We start from the raw sequence: 25343 nt of genomic DNA, 5'->3' as shown, positions 1-25343 counted from the left end.
TAACGGCGGCGGCACTGGCGGAGGGAAGACCACCACCGAGCGCTTCCCTTCTTTCTCCTCTCCTCTTCTTTCCCTTCGTCCTTCCCTCCTATGGCCATTCCCTTTTCTCCCTCTCTGTTTAATTTCAGAGGATGTGGTATACGTTTGTTTTGGAAGCAAGTGGTAAAGAATAAAGGAATGTGGATCATTAGGGAAAAGATGAGTGGCAGTGTGCGTGTGTTAGTGTATTTGGATAGGGAGTATACGTATTAGATAATAATAGTACGTATAAAATAAGAAACATAAGACTTGAAAAAATATATACGAGTAATTTAACAATTTTACAAAACTTTTATGATAGGATAACAATTTAGAATTCAAATATAATGCTATAAAGATTACTTTTAAAACGCATAAGATTTTATTCTATCAATCTATTAACGAGCTCAAATAATTATTTCTAATTTAAATTATAAAATAAGCATACTAATCACATTTTATAAAATACAGTTAAACTCAAAATATTAATTATCTAAATTAAATCATAACCTTTCATTATTTTTCTATCATCGAGACTTTAATTTTAATTTATATAAAATAACTAATTAAAATAAAAGTTGTACATAAATATTAATTGACATAAACTTAGAATATTTACAAAAATCCATTTAATCATTTCTAATAAATTAATCTCTAAGAGCTTTAAACTAATAAAATAAACCATAATTTATTCATATTAAAAGTTACTTAAATTAAATTATACAATTCTTTCTTATTTTTCAATTACTAAAATTATACAAAATATTCAATTATATAAAATTACTTAAGAATCTTATTTGACTTAAAATGAAATTATCTCTGAATCTATTTAATTATTTCTAATAAAATAATTTCTAAAATTATAAAGTTTAAACTTAATAAAATAAAGTCTAATCTATTCATATTTAGATTTTCAAAATGCGATATGTTACAGCTTGTGCTTTCCGGCCAAGTATTCACACGAACCCAAGTTGACGCGGGTATTTGTCAGGCACGTTCGTCTTAATGTGATGAATAGAGCTAATTAGTTAGATCATCATATTCACCATGATGAAGATCGAATATACATCTTAGAGATAGATCAAACACGGATTGAAGAAAAAATAGTAATACTTTTATTAATTCATAGGACTCAGCAGGGCTCCTCCCCTCAACCTAGGAGGTTTAGAAACTCGTAATGAAGTAAAATACAATGAAAAACGTGTATGATGGCTGAAAGTTTCTGCAAAACTTCTGAATTACATAAATAAAATCCTTTAAATACTAAAAAGTTGACTAGTAAGGGTAAAACAGTCTATTTAGTGCTAAAATCTACTTCTGGGGCCCACTTGGTGAGTGTTTGGGATGAGCTTTGATGAGATCCACATGCTATGAGGTCTCTAGGGTGTGGAACGCTAGCTAGGGGGTCCTCTTTGGGCGTTGTACATTGGTCTCTGCTCTTTTGGGCGCTGGACACCTGGAAGTGGGCAGGAAGCTGGTGTTGGACGCAAGTTTTGGGCCTTCTAATCCGAAGCAAAGTATGAACTATTATATATTGCTGGAAAGCTCTAGAAGTCAGCTTTCAAAAGCCGTTAAGGGTGCTCCATTTGGAATTTTGTAGCTTTGGAAAATCTCTTCCGAATGTAGGCAGGTCAGATTTGGACAACATCTGCAGTGCTTTCTCTGTCTCTGAATCAGACTTCTACTCCAGCTCCTCAATTTTATCCAGAAAATACCTGAAATTGCCAAAAAACACAAAAACTCATGTAGAATCCAAAAATGTGATTTTAACACTAAAACCTATAAAAACTCAATAAAAACTAAACAAAACTACTAAAAACTATATGAAAGTGATGCCAAAAAGCGTATAAAATATCCGTTCATCACAACACCAAACTTAAACTGTTGCTTGTCCCCAAAAAACTAAAAACACAGTAGGATAAAAAGAAAATTAAGATACAATAAATTTCTAAGTTTCAAATGAAGCTTAGTTACAATCAGATGAGCGGGACTTAGTAGCTTTTTGCCTCTGAATAGTTTTGGCATCTCACTATCCATTGAAACTCAGAGATGTTGGCATCCTTAGGAACTTAGAATCCAGATGATATTATTGATTTCCCTATTTAAGCATATTTTGATTCTTGAACACAACTTTCTGAGTCTTGGTCGTGACCCTAAGCACCTTGTTTTCCAGTATTACCACCGGATACAACAATGCGATAGACACTTTAACTGAGTGAACTTTTTCAGATTGTGACTCAGCTTTGCTAGAGTTCCCATATAGAGGTATCCAGAGTTCTTAAGCACACTCTTTTTGCTTTGGACCACGACTTTAACCGCTCAGTCTCAAGCTTTTCACTTGACACCTTCACGCCACAAGCACATGGTTAGGGACAGCTTGGTTTAGCCGCTTAGGCCAGGATTTTATTCCTTTGGGCCCTCCTATCCACTGATGCTCAAAGCCTTGGGTCCTCTTACCCTTGCCTTTTGATTTAAAGGGTTATTGGCTTTTTCAATATGCCCTCCTTTTCCTGCATTTTTGGGCAGTAATGGATTTTTCTGCTTTATTATTTTTTTTTCTTTTTTGCTATTTTTTTCTTTCTTTTTCGCATGCATATAATTTTTTTTTCTTTTGCTGCTTTTTCTTGCTTCAAGAATCAATTTTCAAATTTTTCAGATTATCAATAATATTTTTCCTTTCTCCTTATTCTTTCAAGATCCAACATTCTAAAATTTCAACTTCAAACATGCACTGTTTATTTCATATATTCAGAAAACAAAAGCATTTGACACCACATCAAATTAATTAAACTAATCTTATTTTAGACTTGAAATTCATGCATCTCTCAATTCTTTTCTTAATAAAATTTTATTTAAGCAAGGCGAGAGATATATGGAACATTTTACAACTTAAAGACTTTAATTACAAATGATCATGCAACTAGAACAAGAGAATAGAAAATAAAACAGACAGAAAACAGAAAAATAATTAAGGAAAGGAATAAAAAGAGAACGAGTCCACCTATAATGGTGGCGTCTGGTGCTCCTTCTTGAAGATCCAATGTGCTGCTTGATCTCTTCTATCTCATCCCTTTGACTTTGTTGCTCTTCTCTCATAGCCATTTGGTCTTCCCTAATGGCTCTTTGGTCTTCTCTTATTTCATTGAGGGTGGTGGCATGTCCTTGATGCTCCATCCTCAGTTGCTCCATGTTAGTGCTTAACTCTCCAAGAGAAGTTTGTCATTGATCCCAATAGCTTTGGAGAGGAAAATACATCCCTTGAGGCATCTCAGGGATTTCATAATGAGGCAGATGCATAGGTTCTTATTCATGCTCTCTGGTTTGCTCCATTCGCTTCTTAGTGATGGGGTTATCCTCCCCAATGGAGACATCTCCATTTATGACAATTCTATCTGAATTGCATAGGTGACAGATGAGGTGTGGGAATGCCAACCTGGCATTGGAGTGAGTCTTCTCAGCTACCTTGTATAGTTCTTGATGAATTACCTCATGAACTTCCACTTTAGTTCCAATCATGATGCAATGAATCATGATGGCTCTATCAACAGTCACTTCTGATCGGTTGGTAGTAGAGATGATGGATCTTTGAATGAATTCCAACCATCCGCTAGCTATGGGCTTAAGGTCAACCCTTCTTAACTGAATGGGCTTGCCTTGGGAATCCCTTGTCTACTGTGCGCCTTCTACATAGATATCTGAGAGAACTTGATCCAATCTCTGATCATGGTTGACTCTCCTAGTGTAAGGATGAGGATCTCCTTGTAATAGAAGTAAGTTGAACGCCAACCTTACACTTTCCGGGCTGAAATCTAAGATTCTTCCTCGGACCATGGTGATCCAATTCCTTGGATTTGGATTCACACTAGTGTCATAGTTTTTGGTAACCCATGCATTAGCATAGAACTCTTGCACCATGAGAATTCCAACATCTTGGATGGGATTGGTTAGGACTTCCTAACCTCTTCTCCGGATCTCTCTTCGAATTTTCGGATACTCATTCTTCTTGAGCATGAAAGGGACCTCATGGATCACTTTCTTCTCAGCCACTACTTCATAGAAGTGGTCTTGGTGGACTTTGGTGATAAATCTCTCCATCTCTTAAGATTCAGAAGGATTGGCTAATGCCTTTCCTTTCCTCTTCTTAGAGGAGTCTCCAACCATGGGTGCCATGAATGGTAATGGAAAGAAAAAAAGCTATGCTTTTCCAACACCAAACTTAAAATTTTGCTCATCCTCGAGCAAAAATAGAAAAATGGAGAAGAAGAAGAAGAAAATAGAGAATAGGAGAGGGAGAGAGAGGGCTCGACCTTGTGGGGTGGAGAAGGTATGAGCGATGTGTGTATAAAGGGGAATGGAGAGGGGTATTTATAGGAGTGGGTAGGGCTTAGGTTCGGCCATAGGGTGGGTTTGGGTGGGAAATATGATTTTTGAAGTGGGTAGGGTAGGTGGGAGTTATGATGGTTTGAGGAAATGAAATGGATGTGATTGGGCTAGGGTTTTGGGGGAAGTATGTATGTGGAAGTGTGAAAGTAGGGTTATGTGGGGTAGGTAAGGTAGGTGAAGACTCTGTGGGACCCACAATTCCTTAGAGGCTAGGGAATTCCAGATTCTATACTTCTCTGTACTGGCGTTTGAATGCCCAGGGGCTTCTCCCTGGTTGGTGTTCAACACCAGCAATGCTTCCCTCTTGGGGCGTTGAACGCCCAGGAGGACTTCCTCACTGGCGTTTAACTTTAACACTCTTTCCAGAGTGTTCTGTTTTTACTGCTGGGAATTCTGTCTCTGGACTTATGCACATGATCATGACTCTAAGACTGAAAGAAAAACAAAATGAAAATAAAATAAATAAAGTTGAGTAAAGTTGGGTTGCCTCCCAACAAGCGCTCTTTTAAAGTCACTAGCTTGACCTTTTAGCTCCTTACGGAGGTGAGTATGGGCTCAGATTTTTGCCCCTGACAGTAAATTTCTTCCTGTCCTCTCATGAATGTACTCTACATGCTCTAGAGATAGGATACAACTCATTGTGTGTGGTAAGACTGGATTCTTAGTGAAGACAACTCTCATGCCAGGTGAGAGGCCTCCAGTTGGGACTTTCTTGTCCCTCCAGCCTTTAGGTACTTTCTTTTTAGTACATTTGTGCTTAGAGCTTATTGATGGCTGCCCAACACCAAACTTAAAATTGATGTCTAAGGGCTTTGCAAAGATCTGCATAGAAAGAGAGGGTTGGCACACTAGGAGTTGTACAATTGTCTCTTTCTTATTGGAGGGAAAATTAGGATTGACATCTTGAATAAGATGTAGTCCTCTCCTAATTGGAAAACTATTTCTCCTTTAGCTACATTAATTAAGGATTTTGTAGTAGCTAAGAAGGGTCTTTCAAGGATGACACAATCATCCTCATCCTCTCCTATGTCTAAGACAATGAAGTTTGCAAAGATGTAGTTGTTTTCAACTTTAACCAAGACATCCTTCACTGAGCCATATGGCTTCTTCATGGTCTTGTCTGCCATCAATAAAGAGACGTGTGCAGCTTGTACCTCAAGAATTCCCAGCTTCTCCATTACAAAGAGTGGCATGAGGTTGATCCTTGACCCTAGGTCACATAGAACCTTTTCAAAGATCATAGTGCCTATGGTGCAAGGAATCAGAAAGTGTCCAGGATCTGGAAGCTTCTGAGGTAGCTCTTGCTGAACCAAAGCATGGAGTTCTTTGGTAAGTAGTGGAGGTTCTTTCTCCAGAGGCTCTGTACCAAATAGCTTGGCATTCAGCTTCAATAAAGCTCCTAGGTAACGAGCAACTTGCTCTTCCCTAGTGTCTTCATCCTCACTTGAGGATGAGTAGTCATCAGAACTTATGCACTACAGAAGTGCATTCAAAGGAACCTCAATTATCTTTATGGTTTCCTTGGTTCTGGGCTAGAGGGTTCTTGAGTGGGATTCAGGTACTCAAAGGGTGTGCTTGGGCTGGCGTTCAACGCCAGCTCAGTCAGCTGATTGGGCGTTGAACGCCCCTACTGTCCACTTGATAAGTCTATATTTGATGATATATTTTGACTCGATTTCAATGGATTCTAGCACATGAACTCACACTAAAGCACCAAAATAGCATACTTTTGTGTTTTGTCCCCAATTTGATCCTAAATTTGAAAACATGCAATTTTGTGCTTGAAATGAGCAATTTAATTCCACTTTTATTCCATTTGATGTCATGACATGTTCGTTGAGTAATTTCAAGCCTTGGAGGCAAGAATGGATAGCCAAAAGTGGAAGAAAGCATGTACAAGGGAGAAAACATGAAGAAAACAAGGAAAAGCACACACAGCAAAGTGTGCGTGCGCACAAGCACCTATGCGTACGCACAGGTCAACTTTCAGCCAAGTGTACGTACGCACACATCTGTGCATACGCACAGGTCCCTGCACGTGGTTGCATTAATGAAACATGTGCTTGGCGATTTCTGAGGCCTCTTGGCCCATTTTTGAAGGCTTGAAGGCTGAATTGGAGTGCTATATCAAGGGAAATTCAACACATATCACGGGAGCTCACTTAGTTTTAGTTTTTCTTAGGTAGAAAGCATCATTAGGAGTAGGAGTAGTATAGATAGCAATTTCTCTCCTAGGGTTTCATCTTCATCTCCATTGTAGCATTTTATAGCAAGCTTTAATTTTGGATTTTGTTTCTTTAATTGTAAGTACTCTCAATTTCCTCTTTAATTACATTGTCTTTATTTTCATTTTCCTATGGTTCAAGTTACATTATTCATATTTGCAAATTTGAGTTTCTTGAAGTTTTGATTAATGAATTTAGTGTTTTATGCTTTCTTTATGCTTGATTTCTTGTTTATATTTGCTTTTGTTGATAGTTAGTTATAGTTTTGCTATTTTTCCTTGCAATTTTCCATATTTTACTTTTATGCACACAATGTGTTTGTGAAAATGCCAACTCTAGATTTTGAGTAGATTTTTCCACCTTGGCTTGTGGTTTGAGTTCCTAGGATACTAGAGTCATAATATCCGACATTTAGTGGTAATTCTTGGGGAGTTAGTTGACTCTTGTTTCCATTAAAGCTAGCCTTTTATCAACTAGTTTGGTAAGTTGGTTAGGACTTATGGATTAAGGTCAATTATGCTTGCTTGACTTACTCCTCGATGTTTGGGGTTAACTAAGCGAGATTAACTCATGATAATTACCATAGTTGTGGTTATGGTAATGATAAGATTCTTAGACTCTCATTCCCAAGTCAAGGCTTTCTATGCATTTATAGCATTTTCACTAGTTTTGACCTCATTTCCTTTTTTACTTGCATGAAGTCCAATTTTGATTATTGTTTTGTTCCTTAATTTCTTAAGTTCTTTTAATCTCTTGTTCTTTGAATACAAAACCCCTTTGTTTCTAACAACCGAAAGCGTAACACTCCGTTTGCATTCCTAGGGAGAACGACCCAAGGTTGAATTACTCTTACTCTCAATTATTTTGTATTGGATTTAATATTTGATCTTGAGAATTCATTGTTGGTTTGGACTATGCTACCAACGAATCGATTCTTGTTTTGATTGATTCCAAACTATACAGCAATGAACTCTCCTTGTCAAATTTGGCGCCGTTGCCGGGGACTGCAATCGGTTATATCTTTGGGTTGTTATAAATATGTTAATAGTGTAAATAGTACTTTTTTTGGTTGTTTGTTTGCCTTTGTTAGTAAGTTTTTGTTTATATTTTCTTTATGACTTTTTCACACCATTACCACAATATACCCCAATGGAACCCAAACACTTACCTTTCTAGCCATCAATTCTATACATCATCACTTCACTACATACAAAACCCTTACCCTCATGAGTTTGATTGTCAATCTTCATCACCTCAATCTTCATCTTCACATATGGATCAAGCCCCACAAGAAATACTTTTCATGCTCATTCAAGAACAACAAGTGTTCCGGAAGAAGCAAGAGCAAGTCATGTCTACAGTAGTGGAAACTCTTGACCAGTTAGCTTCATTGCGTTGATGCCATGACCAAGAAATTCTAGTGGATGAATGTGTAGAACCAAGTGAAAAGTGTGGAGTGAGCAAATAATTGCAAAATCAAGTGGAAGATATCAAGTCACAACATGAAGCACAAGAGGAAACAAATGAAGAATTGTGGGACAATGATCAAGAGGATTCCATCATTCAAGATTTTTTGTCCAACTTGGTCAACCCCGCCAATGACCTTCATGAGCCTCCCTTATTGGATTTAGAAAGAGATGTTGATGTGGACATGACACAACCTCCAATTTTTGACTTGAGTGATGATGAGGAAGCTTTAGAGGAGGTTGAGGAAGATCCTATTCACCAATTAGTAAAGATAGTTGTTCAAGAACGAATTGAGTGGGTGAAGACTTCTCTAACAAGCTTTCTAGGCTCGCATCAATATGCCGTCTTGGAGACGGATTGTCAACTTCAGACCCTTCTTAGAGTAGTAGATGGTGAAGAGAACAATGACAATTGGCAAAGAAATGAAAAGTTCATCAAAGGAGCCAATTCAACATTTGGAGCTCAATTTCGGTGCAAAAGTTAATCTAGTGGATTCCGAGGAGTGTACAAGTGTGTCAATGGTGATTCAAGAAGATGTTCGTCTAAATGCAACAATGAAGATCAACAAGAAGATGAACAAGAGCCTAGAGTATGGGATCCGGGCATTGGTTGTATGAGTCGACACTTATAGATCCTAGTTGCTAGCTTGAATTCTCTCAAGAGTTTGATGCAATTCATTTGGGACCCCGGAGGTCAAATCAAGAGCAAACTTGGTTAGAGATTCAAGGAGGAGTGGAAACATAAGCCGCCCTAACAAGGATCTCCTCACTAAGTCCAGCTTAAGGACTTTAAATCAAAGTGCTAGGTTGGAGACACCCCACCATGGTAATATTCTTCTAACTTTCTCTCTTTTAGTTTTTAATGCTTGAATAAATTGGTTATTTTTCTTGTTTGGTTTGTTTTATTTTGATGGTTGTTATTTAATTTTAGTGAAATAATATGTTCTAGGGAGTTTTATGATATTTTGGGACTTGAAAACCTGTTTTGGATATCAAGTTTAATGCTTTAGAGGCATAATTTTTGTTGCAGGAACAGAGACCTGTGCGTCCGCACCGCCTCGTGCGTGCGCACAGCTCCCCTATTTTCCCGCCTCGTGCGCACGCACACTCTTAAACACTCCCTCTGTTCACAGCACGTGCAAGGTTTGTGCGTGTGTACACTGCATTCTTTTCCCCCTGTGCGTCCGCACACCTTGCGCGCAAACGCACACTTCAACCTGATCACTTTATTTTCAAAAAAAAAAGAGAAGAGAGCCACCTGTGCGCGCGCATAGATATGTGCGCACGCACAGATCTTGGCAACTCCTCTTGTCGCAGCACACGCACCCCTTGTGCGTGTGAACGCAATATCTTTTTCCATTCTGTGCATCTGCACACGCCTTGTGCGTCCGCACAGGCTACAAAACCCCTTCTATCCGCAGTGCCTGCACGCTGCTGTGCGCACGCATACCCCCCTTCTTCCTTGTGTGCGTCCGCACACGACGTTCTGCGTACGCACGAGGTCCTTTTCGAATGTTAATTCAAAAAGAGGACCAGCGCGCTTTAGTTTTCTCAAAACCCCACCCCAATCCTTTCTTCTTCTCTGAACCCAACACCACCCAACCACAAACCCAACTCAATCCAGACCACCCTAGCCAACGCCACCACCTCCGTTCGACTGCTTCACCACCGGCGACCATCGCCGACCCTCTCTCTCTCTTCCATTCTTCTGCTTCTCCATCTCTTCTACATTTCCTCCTGTTTCTGCGTCAACCCTTCCAGCACCAGCCAGCCCTAGGCCACACCTTCCAGTCCGGCGAACACCACTAGTGGCGGCGAGCTTCGTTGCCGCCGTGACATCTGCAACCCTCCTTCTCCGTCCATTTCTTCTTCTCTTTCCTTCTGCATTACAGGTTCCATTTTCTTCCTTATAACCTGCTCTTTACTATTTCTGTTTCCTTTTCCTTCTTTAGCTGCATTTTAAATTTCTGTTTTAGTAACTAGGAGGCATTAGGTTAGTTGATTTCTATTTTTCTGGATTGAATGTTGATTGGCTGATTGTTTGAGTTTTTTTGGGACTAAATGCTGCTTTACATGAACTGTGAATGCTGTTGTGTATGAATTGAGAATGCTGTTTCACTAATGTACATAACATGCCTGATGAAATGCCTGTATAAAATTTTTGATTCAGCTTCTGTGTCTGATCAGCATAGGTTTTGAATTTTTTTTCCATTTTGTGTTGTTAATTTCTACTTGTGCAATTCTCTATTGATTGTGGATGTTGCCTAAGATGAAACTGTTTTTGCACTCTGTGTTATTCATGCTAGGACATCAAATTGAACTTGAAATCTGCAGCTGTGTAGAATAACAAGATGACATTACTTAGTTTGATGCATTTGCAAGTACATAACATGCTAATTTGCTACATAATGTAATGACTGCTCATTCTTTTTGCTCAAATACCAAACTAGCCTTAGACTTGTACATTTTGAAATCTGTTTGGTGCCATTGGCAGTAGTACATACATTGTTTGTTGAGTGAATTGACTAAGTGCTTATTCACATGTCTTTAACATTGTTGATCATGTACCATAACTTGTTCCTTAAAAATCTTTTTGAGAAATGCAATCTAATTTTGATCAGGTGTTGCTTTTGGAACAAGAGTATGGTTCTATGATCATCTTAGCACTATTTCAACATGAATAAGCAAGCTGCTCACTAGCAAATTGGTTATTCTCTTAGCGCTGAATCTTGATTGAATCTTATACTTTGAATACACTATGACAATAACCAAGTTTTGAATCAATTCACTTGCATTGATTAAACCTAAGTTGTTTATGCTTTGACTTTCATTTATACCTTTGTTGTTAACTTAGGTTGATTGATTATGGAAACATACATTTCCTTTGGATCATATCACTTGTTCTGAACATGTTTTCCTCAATTGAGTGTTTGTTTGCCTTATTGGCTCTAATTTGAATTGTTTGACTGTTTCCTCCTTCTTTTTGTGAATTTTATCTGTTTTTCCTTAGTTGTACTCTATTTTTTTTGTCTTTTTCAAGATGGCTCGCAAAGGGAAGAAGAAAATCAATCCTTTGGCTCGTCCTCCTCCTACGCCTCCGAGTACCCAACTGGACACGTTCATTAATGTGAAAGCCCAAGAACAGTACAAGAAACTGGAAAAGCGAGCCTTTTACTACGAGAGAAAGCTAAACTTGTCCGAGAAATATGCGGATAAGATTCTTAATAGATTAAATTTTTACCATTGGAAATTCGTAGAATTCGATCCGGTGAAAGTCAATGAACACCAGGTCAAAGAATTCTACGAAAATCTCCTAAAGAGGGATGCCCCAACTGTTTTTCTAAGGGGTGTCACACTGGACACCTCTGATACTACTTTAGAAGCCCTCTTAGATATTCCGCATATTCTTCTGGCTCATGACGCTTATCCTCAGATAGTGAAGGAATTGACAACGGGCAAGCTTTCTTTGGATGTGGTTCTGAAAAAGATTGGCCTGCCTGAGGCCAGATGGGAGTACAGCAGAGGGGAGAATGCGGTTCTATTGAGCATTGCGTGCACTGACCTAATGATGACAAGTCATCTTATGCTAGTTTTACAAGCATTTTTCATATGTTCCATTAGGTTTTATGCACTTTCTTGCACAATAAGTAAGTGATTGGAGTGGATTTTCATGATTATTTTGAATAAATCAAACATCATTTATTTTACACAAAATCATAAGATTTATGCTAGAATTAATTGATTTTATGAATGATGCAAAGACCTTGTAATTTTGGTGAGACTTTGATTTCTTGTTTGGTTGCTTGTAGGTGAAGAAATAAAGAGAAAGGGGAAGCAATTAGTAAAGAGTTACGTTCAAAAAGGAAGCGCTGATGACAAGTCATCCTAGCCTAGTTTAACTAGTCTTTTTCTTTTGTTTTCATTAGAATTATGCACTTTCTTGAGCTACAAGCAAGCCAATTAGCTAGATTTTCATGTTTCCCTTGATTGAATCAACCATGTATAAATTCATGCCATTTCATGAGGTTTTATGCTATAATTATTGCATATTATGATAGAATGAATATCTCATGATTATGAGCATAGCTTTGATGAGTTTGGTTGATTAATTATAGGTGAAGAAAGCTTGGAGAAAGGTTGAAGGAAGAAGGAATAGCTAGGAGTAAAGAGAAGACAATGGAATAAGTGAAATTGAACCAGGAAGCAAAAAGCTGGACCTAAAGTTAGCATCAAACTTTTGCACAAACTTTTGGTTGAAAAGTTAGCCCCAACGTTAGCCCCCTAACTTGGAGGCTAACGTTGGAACTTGAAAATTCTCCCCTGGGCTCCAAAAGTTTGCGCCAACGTTAGCCCCCTAACTTTGAGGCTAACGTTGGCACATGAATTTCTCCCCTGGGCACCAAAAGTTTGCGCCAATGTTAGCCCCCTAACTTTGAGGCTAACGTTGGCATGAAAAACTCCTCCCTGGCCACCTAACGTTTGCGCCAACGTTAGACCCCTAACTTGGAGGCTAACGTTGGCACATGAAATTACAAGGGAGAGGAGCAAAAGTTTGCGCCAACGTTAGACCCCTAACTTGCAGGCTAACGTTGGCGCCATGAGTGCACTAGAAAGGGCCAACGTTGGAGCCAAAGTTAGACCCCTAACTTTGGCACCAACGTTGGTATCAGCAAATCGTGCTAGCTGATATGAAAAGTTGGAGCCAAAGTTAGACCCCTAACTTTGGCTCAAACTTTTACTCCAACTTTTGCAAAACTCCAACCCGGTTCAATTGGTTCACTTTGGTTCTTCTTCAAACTCCAAGAGCAATCAACCAAGGCCTCTTTCAACCCAATTCCACCAAGAGCAAAGGCCCAACTCAAGGCTTGAAGATCATTGGAAGAAAGTGTATAAATAGGATAGAATTCAAGTCATAAGGGAGCTTTTTCCGGAAGAGTTTTTCTGGGGAATTTTCATAACTTTTGGCATAGAGTGATCTTTAATTTCTTTGTTTTCATTGCTTTCAATTTCAATTACACGTATCTTGAATCTTGGATTGGAGAATTGAAGAAATTCTGTTTCAATCTCAATCTTGGATCTCTCTGTTTCTTTACTGTTAATTGAATTTCATTTCCGGTTAATTGCTCTTCATCTATTCTCTTTACAATTTATAATTCCCTTGCAATTGTTCTTATTGAATCTAGGAAGGCATTGAGATCTAGACTTAGTTTTCTAGTCTCTGGGTCCTGAGATCCAAATCTCCAATTTATATTCTGTTTCTTGCTTTCCATGTTCATTTACTTTTCTGCTATAAGATCCGATCCAATCCCAATTCCCTTTTACTCTTCTGTTTGATGCAATTTAACTTTTCCTTGTTTAATTTCTGCAAATCCACGTCCCAATCCCCTTTACATTTCAAGCAATTTACATTCCTTGCACTTTAAGATTCCGCAATTTACATTTCTTGCACTCTAAGTTTCTGCCATTTAATTTCTTGTTCCTTAAGATTCAGCAATTTAATTTCCTGCTCTCTTTACTTTCATGCAATTTACATTCTGCAAATCACAAATCACCCAACCAACACTCGATTTGCTTGACTAAATCAACCACTAAACTAAAATTGCTCAATCCTTCAATCCCTGTGGGATCGACCTCACTCCTGTGAGTTTTTATTACTTGATGCGACCCGGTACACTTGCCGGTTAGATTGGTGTGTTTTGGGAGAAATTTATTTTTCACCAAAATATCTCATCAAGCGCCACGTTCAATAGCCAAACAAGGCTAGCGTTCACTTTCAAAGTGAGCGCCACGCTCACTTTTTCACCTTTTTCGTGCTTTTTAGACTTGGGAGGAAGCTCGTGCCAAACGCACCAAAGAAGCAACGCTCAATGAGTGAGCGTAGCGCTCACTAAGGCAGTGCTCCAAGTGAGGAAATTGGCACCAAGGGAGAGCGCTCACTAAAGGAGCGCAGTGCTCAATAAGAGAGCGCTAGTAGAAGGAGTGCGCACGAGAGGAGCACACCAAGGGAGTGAGCGCAGCGCTCATTTCATGCACTGAGCGCTCCACTGGAAGGAGCTACAATGCACCCCAACCCACTTTCATTCAAGGCCAACCCAAAAGCCCATTCTAATTGCTCAATGATTGAAAATAGAAAATGTATAAATAGGATAAAGTTTAATTTGAAAGGGGGACGGGACATTTGTTTTACTTTTCTTTTTCTCTTGCAATTTTCTCTTTGAGAATTTGGGGAATTGAGATCAGATCTGGGTTTCCTTTTCTTCGAAGTTTTATTTCTTTCTTCTTGAATCTAATCTTTTCTGTTTTGACAAGAGAGCAATTGAGGTCTAGGCTTTCTTTCTGTTTATGTTATTTCATTGAATTTATCAATTTTTCTTTAGGATTTCAAAATTGATCTAAGTTTCCTGGCTGTTTTGAATTCATCTGCAAGTTTGCTATTTCTGTTTTGCTATTGAAACTTTGATTTTCTGTTTTGGGTTTTGGAACTCTAATTTGGGGAATTCCTCTGAGTCTCTTCACCTTGGAGTTTCCTTTTTCTTTTCTTGTTTCTAGTTTTATAAATTGGAGATATAATTTTAATTTTCCTGCTAGTTTTCATTTCGTCTGCAACTTCTTCTTTACTGAATTGCCAAGAGAGCGATTGAGATCTAAGTCTTCTTGCTATTTGATTCTTCTGCAATCTCTCTTCATCTCATAGTTCTCTTATTTACTTCAATTTACATTTTCCGGCTAAATTTTGAATCCCAATACCCAAATCCGTTTATTCTTGATGCAATTTAAGTTTCCTGTCAATTTAGATTCATCAATTTAAATTTCTTGCACTTTAAGTTTCAATTATTTACCTTTCTTGCACTTTAAGTTTCTGTAATTTACTTTTTCTGCACTTTAAGATTTTGTCAATTTACCTTCTCCCTTTTATTTTCTTGCAATTTTACTTCTGTTAATCAAGTTTCACTCAAATTATCAACTATTCGCTTAACGAAATTCATCACCTAACTAAAGCTGCTCAATCCATCAATCCCTGTGGGATCGACCTCACTCTGGTGAATTATTACTTCTTGATGCGACCCGGTACACTTGCCGGTAAGTTTGTGTGGAATCATTTTTCCCTCATCAAGTTTTTGGCGTCGTTTCCAGGGATTGATATAGATTGACGATGATTAAGTAGGGTGATAATCTAGATTAAGCATTTTTCTTTATTTTTGTCAAGCACACTAACTGTTTGAGTTTTTTTGAAGTTAACATTAACCCCACTCTAGCAGTAGAGTGAATTGCTTTTGGTTTCTGGTTTTGTGTGTGTTTTATGTTAGAAGGAAGAAGAGGTGAATCCACATCTTTTGATTCTGAGCTGGAGAGAACATTACTAAGAAGAAGAAGAGAAGCAAGAGGAAAGGGAATTATTGGAGAAGAAACATCAGAAGAAGAGGATCAAGAGATGGAGGATAACATCCCAAATCAACCTGAGGGTGTGGCTAATAACAATGGCCAGCCTCAAAGGAGAGTTCTAGCCTCCTACACCTTCCCCAATGTAAGACACTGTAGGAGTAGCATACTTACTCTAAATGTTAATGCAAACAACTTTGAATTGAAGCCTCAACTCATCACCCTGGTACAGAATAATTGTTCCTATGGAGGAGGTCCCTTGGAAGATCCAAATCAGCACCTATCCACTTTTCTGAGGATATGTGACACAGTAAAGATAAATGATGTACATCCAGACATCTATAAGTTGCTACTATTCCCATTTTCATTAAGGGACAAAGCTGCCTAATAGTTGGAGGCATTTCCAAAAGAAAGCATCAACAATTGGGAGGATCTAGTGAGCAAATTTCTAGCTAAATTCTACCCACCTCAGAAGATCATAAGATTGAAGACAGAGGTGCAAACCTTCACCCAAATGGATGGAGAGTCACTTTATGAGGCATGGGAAAGATACAAAGCCTTGATCAGAAAGTTCCCCCCAGAGATGTTCAATGAATGGGATAAACTTTAGAATTTCTATGAAGGATTGACACTGAGAGCTCAAAAGGCCTTGGATTATTCTGCTGGAGGTTCAGTGCAGCTCATGAAGACAGCTGAGGAAGCCCAAAATCTCATAGATACTATGACAAATAATCAATACTTCTATGCTCATCAAAGGCAACGCCAACCAGCTCAAAGGAAGGGTGTATTGGAGCTGGAAGGTGTGGATACCATTTTGGCTCAAAATAAAGTGATGCATCAACAGATCCAGTAGCAAATGGAGATGATGGCCAAGAGGATTAATGGTCTTCAAATTGCAGCAGTGAACACTACAAATCAACCACCAGCTGGGTGGGGACAAAATGCGGAAAACTATGAAGAGCAGCAGCAAAAGCAAGTTAACTATATGCACACCCAAAGAGCTGGATAAAATGAGTTCCATGGAGATACCTACAACTCATCCTAGAGGAACCACCCAAATTTGAGGTGGGGAGACAACCAAAATCAGCAACCTTGGCAAAGAAACTCAAAGCAGAACAATTCCAGAAACACAAACCATCAAAACCATCAAAACACTAACCAAAACCAATACAGAAAACCACAAAACAATCAACCCCAACCCAACTACTATCCATCCAACAACCCATCCACTAACCAAAATAACTATCATCCACCCTCAACATCCCATAATCAACCACAACCACCCCAAGAATCTCAAAGGATCTCCAACTTGGAGATAATGATGGAAAAGATGATCAAGCATCAAGAATTGGCCCATAAAAACCATGAAGCTTCACTGTGGAATCAAGAGAGACAAATTGGCCAGTTGTCCAAGCAAACAGTGGCTGAAAGAGTACCCAATGCATTACCAAGTGACACCATTCCCAATCCTAAAGAAGAATGCAAAGCAATCCAATTAAGGAATGGAAGAACCTTGGAGAATGGCAAAGAAATTGACAAAAAGCATGTGGAGAATGATATTGGCAGCAAGAAGCAAGTAGGAGAAAAAGATAAGCAAGACCAAGAGAAGCTCAAGGAAAAAGAGGAACAGCTACTAGTTTCAAAGAAAGGAAAGCAGGCTATTAAGGAACATTCACAAGAACAGAGGAAAGAAGTGAAGCCTTACACTCCTCCTTTGTCATACCCTCAAAGATTGCAAAAGGAGCTCAAGGATCAACAGTTTCCCAATTTCCTAGAAGTTTTTAAGAAACTGGAGATCAACATCCCACTTGTTGAAGCATTGGAGCAAATGCCTCTATATGCTAAGTTTCTCAAAGAGCTCATCAACAAGAAGAGAAGCTGGACTGAGAAGAAAACAGTGATGTTAACACAATAATGCAGTGCAGTGATCCAAGAAGGCCTCCCACCAAAACTCAAAGACCCTGGGAGCTTCTTCTTGCCTTGTACCATTGGTAACATAATCATTGACAAGGCACTGTACGATTTAGGATCCAATATCAACTTGATGACTTTGTCTATGATGAGAAGGCTATTTATAGAAGAAGTGAAGCCTACACAGATGTCATTGGAGCTAATGGATAGATCTCTGGTAATTCCCAAGGGGGTGATTGAAAATTTCTTGGTCATAGTAGGGAAATTCATATTTCCAGCAGATTTTGTAATCCTGGACTTAGGTGAAAAGGGGAATGACTCTATTATATTGGGAAGACCTTTCCTAGCCACAGCAAGGGCCATCATTGATGTGGAACAAGGAGAAATGACTTTGAGGGTAAATGATGAGAAGATCACTCTAAATGTCTTCCAGGAAATACAGCATACTGTTGAAGAGAAAAGCTACATGAGGGTTGAAGAAGAAGAGTCACATTGGAAAGGAAAACCCAATGAAGCACTTATCAGCTCACCTTTGAAGCAAAAGACAAACAATGGAGAAGAACAAAAGGGAAAGAATGATGTAAAGAATGAGAAGAGAAGGCAAGAAGAAAGTGAGGAGTTGATCATAAGGAAGACAGACCCTGATATAAAGCCTGCTGTAAAGACAAAAGGGCCACCAAAGAAAGGAAAGAAGAGCAAGAAAAGGACTCCAAAAGGGTGGAGAAACAAAAGAATCCCAACTGAAGGGTTCTCTAAAGGAGACAAAGTGCAACTAATATACCAACAGTTAGAGACAGGCCCACAAACTGATGATTATTACACTGTCAATAAGATACTCTCATTGGAGCATATAGAGATTGATCATCAAGGCACAAAAAGAAGGCTCACAGTGAGAGGGGACAAACTGAGGCACCATAATCATCATCCATCCTAACAAGGACCCAATGTCAAGCTAGTGAGTAGTGATAATAAAAGAGCGCTCCATAGGAGGCAGCCCATGACTTAATATCCTTGCTTTTGTTTTAATTTCAATAATTAATGGTTCTTCTAGCATAAATTTGGGTTCTCATGAGCAGACACATCATTTTGAAGCATATGTTTGATTCCTAAGTTTGGTGTGCCTAAAGGCACTTTAAAATAGCTTTTCAAGCATGCTGATCATATAACCATTTTAGGATATATACTCATTCATTCCATTAAAGTATATAGCCAAACATTAAGTTTTGTGTCTACATATGCTATGAAGTTCAAGAAAACCACTTTTGCTCAAGGGATCAAATTCATAAATAGATAAACCATATATTGCATCATTTTATGAGTTTATTGCATTAAGGTAGAAAATAAAATGTTCCTTATAATGAATATACTAATTATGATAGACATTCATTAGGTTTCACATGAATCACTTAGCAGAAAACAAGTTTGGTATTCACCAAAATTTTGTTCAATTCCTAAGGGGCATAGTTGGTTTTTCATAAATAAGGAACATATAGCAAATTTTGTTTCTCTTATTACTTGTCACTTGATAAACACCACCGTACCAAATTCAATTTTTGGCTTACCATTGCTTTGATTTAATTGGATAGGTATGAAGAAGATTGAGAGGAAAGGACAAAACCACATCATGTACGGTTGTCACAAGGGGGAAAAGTGAGTCACATGTGCTTAGGGAATGGTGTTCTCGTGGAAACAAAACAAAATCTGCATGGTTTAACACCTAGGAGGCCGAACCACATTCCCAATGAAGGAGTGATCCTTGTCTTCATCCATCTCTACATGCAAACCGTTTATTCCATGAAGTTTTAATAAAGGCATGCTCAATCCTCATCCTTCATTGCAACTTAACCGAAACCCCCAACCCCTTGTTCTGTTTCAATAGTTCATGTCCCTTCTATAAATTGGTAGTAACACTTCTTAAGCCACATACCATTGCTTTCTTCATAAAAGTCCTCCATAACATTTACATCATTCTTCTCTTACCTAAAGACATCACACAATACCCAACTTCTTCTCCCCTCCATCCTAAATTGTGCCTTAACCGAAGTAGTTCATCCTTTCTTCTCCCTTCCTTCCTTCCTTCCTAATTCATGGCTTTATCAAGTTCCAAAATAAGGAAAGGAAAGGAACCAGCTGAAGCCGAACCACCAACCTATGATACCAAGAGATTTAAGTCTCAATTCCATGAATCAAGATATCACAGGCTAATGGAATCAAAAGAGGTCATTCCAGAGATGGGTTTCAGATTGAAAGATAGAGAATACCCCATCATGAGAAGAATAACCACAGAGAGGAGATGGGAACTCCTGTGTGAACCTCTCACAGACATAAATGCAACCATGATAAGGGAGTTCTATGCAAATATTGTGAGGTCAAACAAGACAAGCCCTCCCTACAAGAGCTACGTTAGGGGGTTGAGGTAGATTTCAGCCCACCATCCATCATGAGAGTCTTACAGATAAGAATAATACCCTATGGAGAACCCAGCTTTGAGGAAAGAATGACGGGGGAGAGTGACCCTGATGAGATACTACATCGTTTATGCTTTGAAGGCAAAGACTGGGAGAGGGACTCAGAGGGGGCTCCAAGCCGCTTGAAGAGAATTGATCTCATACCTGAGGCCAAAGGGTGGTATGAGATAGTGAGAAGGTCCATACTCCCAACTGGAAATACATCTGAAGTCACAATAAAGAGAGCAATTCTGACATATTGCATACTTAGGGGAGGAGAAATCAATATCCCACAGCTCATAGCAGATTGCATTCAAGAGATAGCTGAGGATACTGGCAAATCAAGTAGACTTGGTCACCCAAGTACCATTCTAAGGCTGTGCAATAGAGCAGGGGTACTGTTTGAGGATGCAGATACAGATCGGGTAAAGGGAGGCAGAGGAATCACCATGTAAAAAATAGACGGTATCACTGAAACCCAAGAGGAGAGAAGAGCTCAAGGAAGAAGGAGGAGACCACAAATGGAGGGAGAACAAGCTTCTGGTGCAATGTACTTCAGCCAAATGCAAAGAGCCATTGAAAAAATATCTCAACAATATATGAGAGCACAGGAGCAACAACAGGAGAAATATTTGAAGCAATAAGAGCAGTACTTGAAAGCCCAAGAGCAACAAGAGCATTGGCAGTAGCAAATGATGGAGAAGCAAGAAAACTTCCAGCTCAAGATTTTGGATCAACAGGGAGAATTTCAAGCAAGAACTCTTGATTGGCAAAGGGAACAATCAGCATACTCTCAAGAATCATTTAATAAATTATCCCTACAACAAGCCAAGCAAGGAGAGTACATCCAAAATCTTTACCAATGGAAGAATATATATTATACAATTGGAGAGGATAGGAATTTGGACAGAATGGAGTATGATATAGAAACTCAAGTAAAGTTAGACTATGTAGTCTGTGGCATGACAATATTGAATCGAGAGATCAAGCCATATGTTCAATGCTAAAAATTGGTAGACCATCAGAAAGCAAAAGCCAAGAAAAATGCAGCACACATGCAACAAGGATTGAAGAATGCTAGGCTCTTGGATCAGGTAGACCACGTTTGGGATCGTAGATGCCCTGTTGAAGAACCCCAAGAAATAAACAAGAAGCGGAAGCATGAGCCAAAGAAGAAAGGAGAATCCAGCAGAGGAAAAGAGCACAACAACTAGAGGTGGTGGAGTCCCTTTTATAGTTTTAATTAAATAAGGATGATGCATATCTGAAACATGATATGCCTCCAAATATTTTATATTCTGCACTTTCATATCTTGATTAGATTTCTTATTAGGATCTGCATTATGCTTGTTATCACTCATCTGCATTAAATTCTATCTTGAGAAAGTAATTGTCCAATGTGGTAGGAATTAGAATGAAATTTAGTGGTGGTAATTGCTTGATTGGATGATAAGCTCAATAATAAAAGCTGCAGAATAGAATGTTCTTTGTAGTGTGAACTCATTTGCTGTTATAAAACCTTCAATTAATGAACATCCCTAGAAAATGAGGAAAAGTAAGAAGAAAGAAAAAGAAAAGCCAAGAATTGGAAACAAGAATGAAAGAAACAAATAATAAGGATAGACACCAATAGCTTAGACCTTAGGACATATGCATGTGGTGCTTCTTGTACTAGGATATGCTTGGACAATTAGGTTCTGAGGAGTCTTTTAAAACTTGGTAACTTGGATTAACTATTCCGGGATTACCAACCGAAAGTCCATTATCAAGAGAAACCTAGTTACAAAGCATTTAGTGACCCAAAAAGGTGTTGGGCATCAATGTTCCTAAGAAAAATTCTGAGTCAAGTGTCTGTAGTAAAGAGGTGTTGAGAAAAATTGAGCCAAAAGGCTACTGTAACACTTGACACTGAGCTATCATTGAGAAATAAGTTTCTAAGCAAAAGAAAGAAGGAAAATGCCAACAGGGATCAATAAAAGAGCAAGGAATTATAACAGCAACTCTAGTGAATCCTCAAAGAGACATTTTATATCTGTCAGCTAAGAATAATTGAGCTACATTTTGTCTGCATAAAACCCCATGAACCAAATTTTATTACCTGCTAAATAAGGACATATATGCTTCTCTGTTTTATTTCATTTCTTCTCATGTTTAGTGCTTGCTTGGGGACAAGCAAGATTTAAGTTTGGTGTTGTGATGACAAGTCATTTTATGCTAGTTTTGTGATGACTTGCATCATCTACCCTTCTTTCTTGCATAAAGAGGACCATAAAAGAGCATAAATCTCATTTGATCAGTACAATTCATGCATTATTTGATGAGTATTATGGTACACTACTTTGAGATGAGTTGTGTTGAATTTTAGGTGAAAAAGGCATCAAAAATGGGAAGAAAGCAACAAAGAAGCTGGGCGTGTGAAACTGGCGTGCCACTTTGGAGCAAACGCCACAAAAATGCACTGGCGTGGCACGCCAGTACTAAACTCCAGAGGAGAAGTTCAAGCATGCATATGGGCGTGGCACGCCAGTACTAAATTCCAGAGAGCAACAATGGAGGACACAAAAGGGGCGTGGCACGCCTTGTTGGGCGTGATACGCCTAACCCATCAGCTACTATGGGCGTGCCACTTGGTGTTGAAGGCGTGGCACGCCATCCATTATTCCTCACTTAGGCGTGCCACTTGAACCCCAGGCGTGGCACGCCAGTGTCATTCAGAGAGCAAAAGAACCATTGTGGCGTGACACTTGAGTTCGTGGCATGGCACGCCAAACAGAAGAGTCACTTGTTCACAAAGGGGCATGGCACGCCAGACCCTGGGCGTGCCACGCTAGTTCAACTTTCCAGAGAGCTTGATCAAGCGTACAGCAAGGCACTGGGCGTGCCACGCTAGTTCATGTTTCCAGAAGCGAAGAGAAATGGAGAAAGACTATGGCGTGCCACTTGAGCTCGAAGGCGTGGCACGCCAAGGTTGTTATAAAGATGAGGTTCCACTTGAGGGACTAGGCATGGCACGCCAAGCCAGAATTGAGGGAGCACGTGACACGCCACTGGAGCGCCAACCACACGCCAGCTGGGAAGTCACACCTATTGAGTTTCTTTTCCCTCCAAAATGTAATTTTCCTTTTTTACTTTTGTAATTCTTTTATTTTTACTAGGAGTAGTATAAATACCCCCAAGAAGTACTGAAGAGGGGGGTTAAGGAGTTAGAGATATTAGTTTTAGATTCACTTTTACACTTCATCATCTTCTTTACTTTTGAGTACTTTTCTTTGAGCTATGAGTAGCTAAATTCCCTCTTATTGAGAGAGTGAGCTCTGTTGTACTTGATGGATTGATGTTAGTGAAATTATTCTTCTCTTCATCTTCTCTTTGATTTGCTAGAAGGAATTTCGTTTCTAATGCTTAGTGTTCAATTATCTTGGGAAAGAGATTGAATGCAAAATGGGTTTCATGGGAACCTTGGGAAAGGAAACATGAAACCATGCTTGAAATCCCTTCTCACACTTAAGTAGGATCTGGGTTTTGGTGTTTGGATATGGTGACATATAATCCTCCCTCTACTTGGACTTATGATGATGTGTGGTATAATCAGGGACCAAGCATATCTCTCTTCATGAGCAATTAGACCAAGGAATTGGCTATTGATCAAGATCTGAGAGATTGAGCCACCAAGGGATTGGGGCTCAATCAATTATGATTGCCAAGAGGTCAATGAGTTGCATGATTGAAGAGGATATAAGCTAAAATTGATCCAAAGAGACAACATCTCCTGATCTCAATGAATTTCCCCATTCTTATCTACCACTTTCTTTATAGCTTATTTTTACATTCTGCAATTCCCCATTCTCATTTACAATTAAGTCATTTATGATTCTGCACTTTACATTTTGTTATTTCTATTTCTGCACTTTATTGCTTTCTTTTACATTTTAGCCATTTACATTTCTGTTATTTATAATTCTGCAAATCACAATCTATCTGTTTCGCTTGACTAATTCATCAATTGATTAAAACTGCTCAAATTTGCCAATCTCTATGGATACGATCCCACTCCACTGTGGGTTATTACTTGACGATAATTTTGGTGCTCTTGCCAAAAGAACTAATTAACCATTTTTTTGAATGGGGGTGTGAATTGGATTCATCAAGTTTTATGGCGCCGTTGCCGGGGATTGGCTTAAATTTGACAGAGATTAAATTGATTGGAGAGTTAGATTAAACAATTTAATTGCCTTGTTATTTTATTTTATTTTTCTAGCACTTTTTATTTTTCTTTCATTTCTGCTCTGAGTTCTATTTCTTTTTCTTTGATTATCTTAGTTATCCATTGTCCATGTTTCCACTCTTCTAACTGTTCAATTAATTGCATCAATAAAGCTAACTACTAATCTCAATAAGATTTTTCTTACTTCACTTGTTCTCTGCTGGTTATTTGCCAAGTGTATGACAGGTAGAAGATGAGAGACTTCATCTCCCTTTGATAGTGAAATTGAGAGGACATTCCTTAGACTAAGGAGAGAAACAAGAGGCAAAGGCATAATTAGAGAGGAGCTAGTGGAGGAAGATTTGCAAACCACCATGGACGACGAAGTACAGGACAATGTTGGAGGAAATGCTGGAAATCATGTTGGACAAGAAAGGAGAGTCTTAGGCTCCTACATCAACCCAAATTCAGGAAATTGTGGCAGCAGCATCCTAAAGCCAACAATTCATGCTAATAATTTTGAGTTGAAGCCTCAGCTCATCACACTTGTCCAGAATAATTGTTCATATGGAGGAAGTGCCCAAGAAGACCCTAATCAACATCTCAACACATTCCTGAGGATATGTGATACTGTAAAGTCCAATGGGGTACACCCTGACATCTACAAGCTACTCTTGTTTCCTTTCTCACTCAGAGATAAGGCAGCAATGTGGCTGGAATCATTTTCCAAGGAGAGCCTAACCACATGGGAGGATGTTGTAAGTAGATTCCTTGCAAGATTTTACCCTCCACAACGAATCAACAGGCTGAGAGCTGAGGTGCAAACTTTCAGACAATAAGATGGAGAAACACTCTATGAGGCCTGGGAGAGATTCAAAGATCTGACAAGAAGATGCCCACTAGAAATGTTCAATGAGTGGGTAAAACTACACATCTTCTATGAAAGGCTATCCTATGAATCAAAGAAGGCCGTGGATCATTCTTCAGGAGGCTCACTCAACAAGAAGAAAATCATTGAAGAAGCCATAGACGTCATCGAGACTGTAGCTAAAAATGAGTGTTTCTATACTTCGGAAAGAACTCAGAAGAAAGGAGTGCTATAACTCAACTCTGTAGATGCTTTGTTAGCTCAAAACAAGGCAATTGCAACACAAATAGCGACCTTAACCAAGAAGATGGAGGCTAATCAAGTCTCAGCCATGCAAAACCAAACTCCTCAATAATAAGGAAATGCATCAGAAGCTGAAGGTGACTGGGAACAAGCTAATTATGTGAACAACCCATCCAAACCACCATATGATCCAAACTC

Source organism: Arachis ipaensis, chromosome B4 (assembly GCF_059453495.1).
Source record: "Arachis ipaensis isolate K30076 ecotype BB chromosome B4, ASM5945349v1, whole genome shotgun sequence".
NCBI classification, from domain to species: Eukaryota; Viridiplantae; Streptophyta; class Magnoliopsida; order Fabales; family Fabaceae; genus Arachis; species Arachis ipaensis.
The sequence above is the reverse complement of the archived record's forward strand: the minus strand, read 5'-3'. Positions refer to the sequence as shown.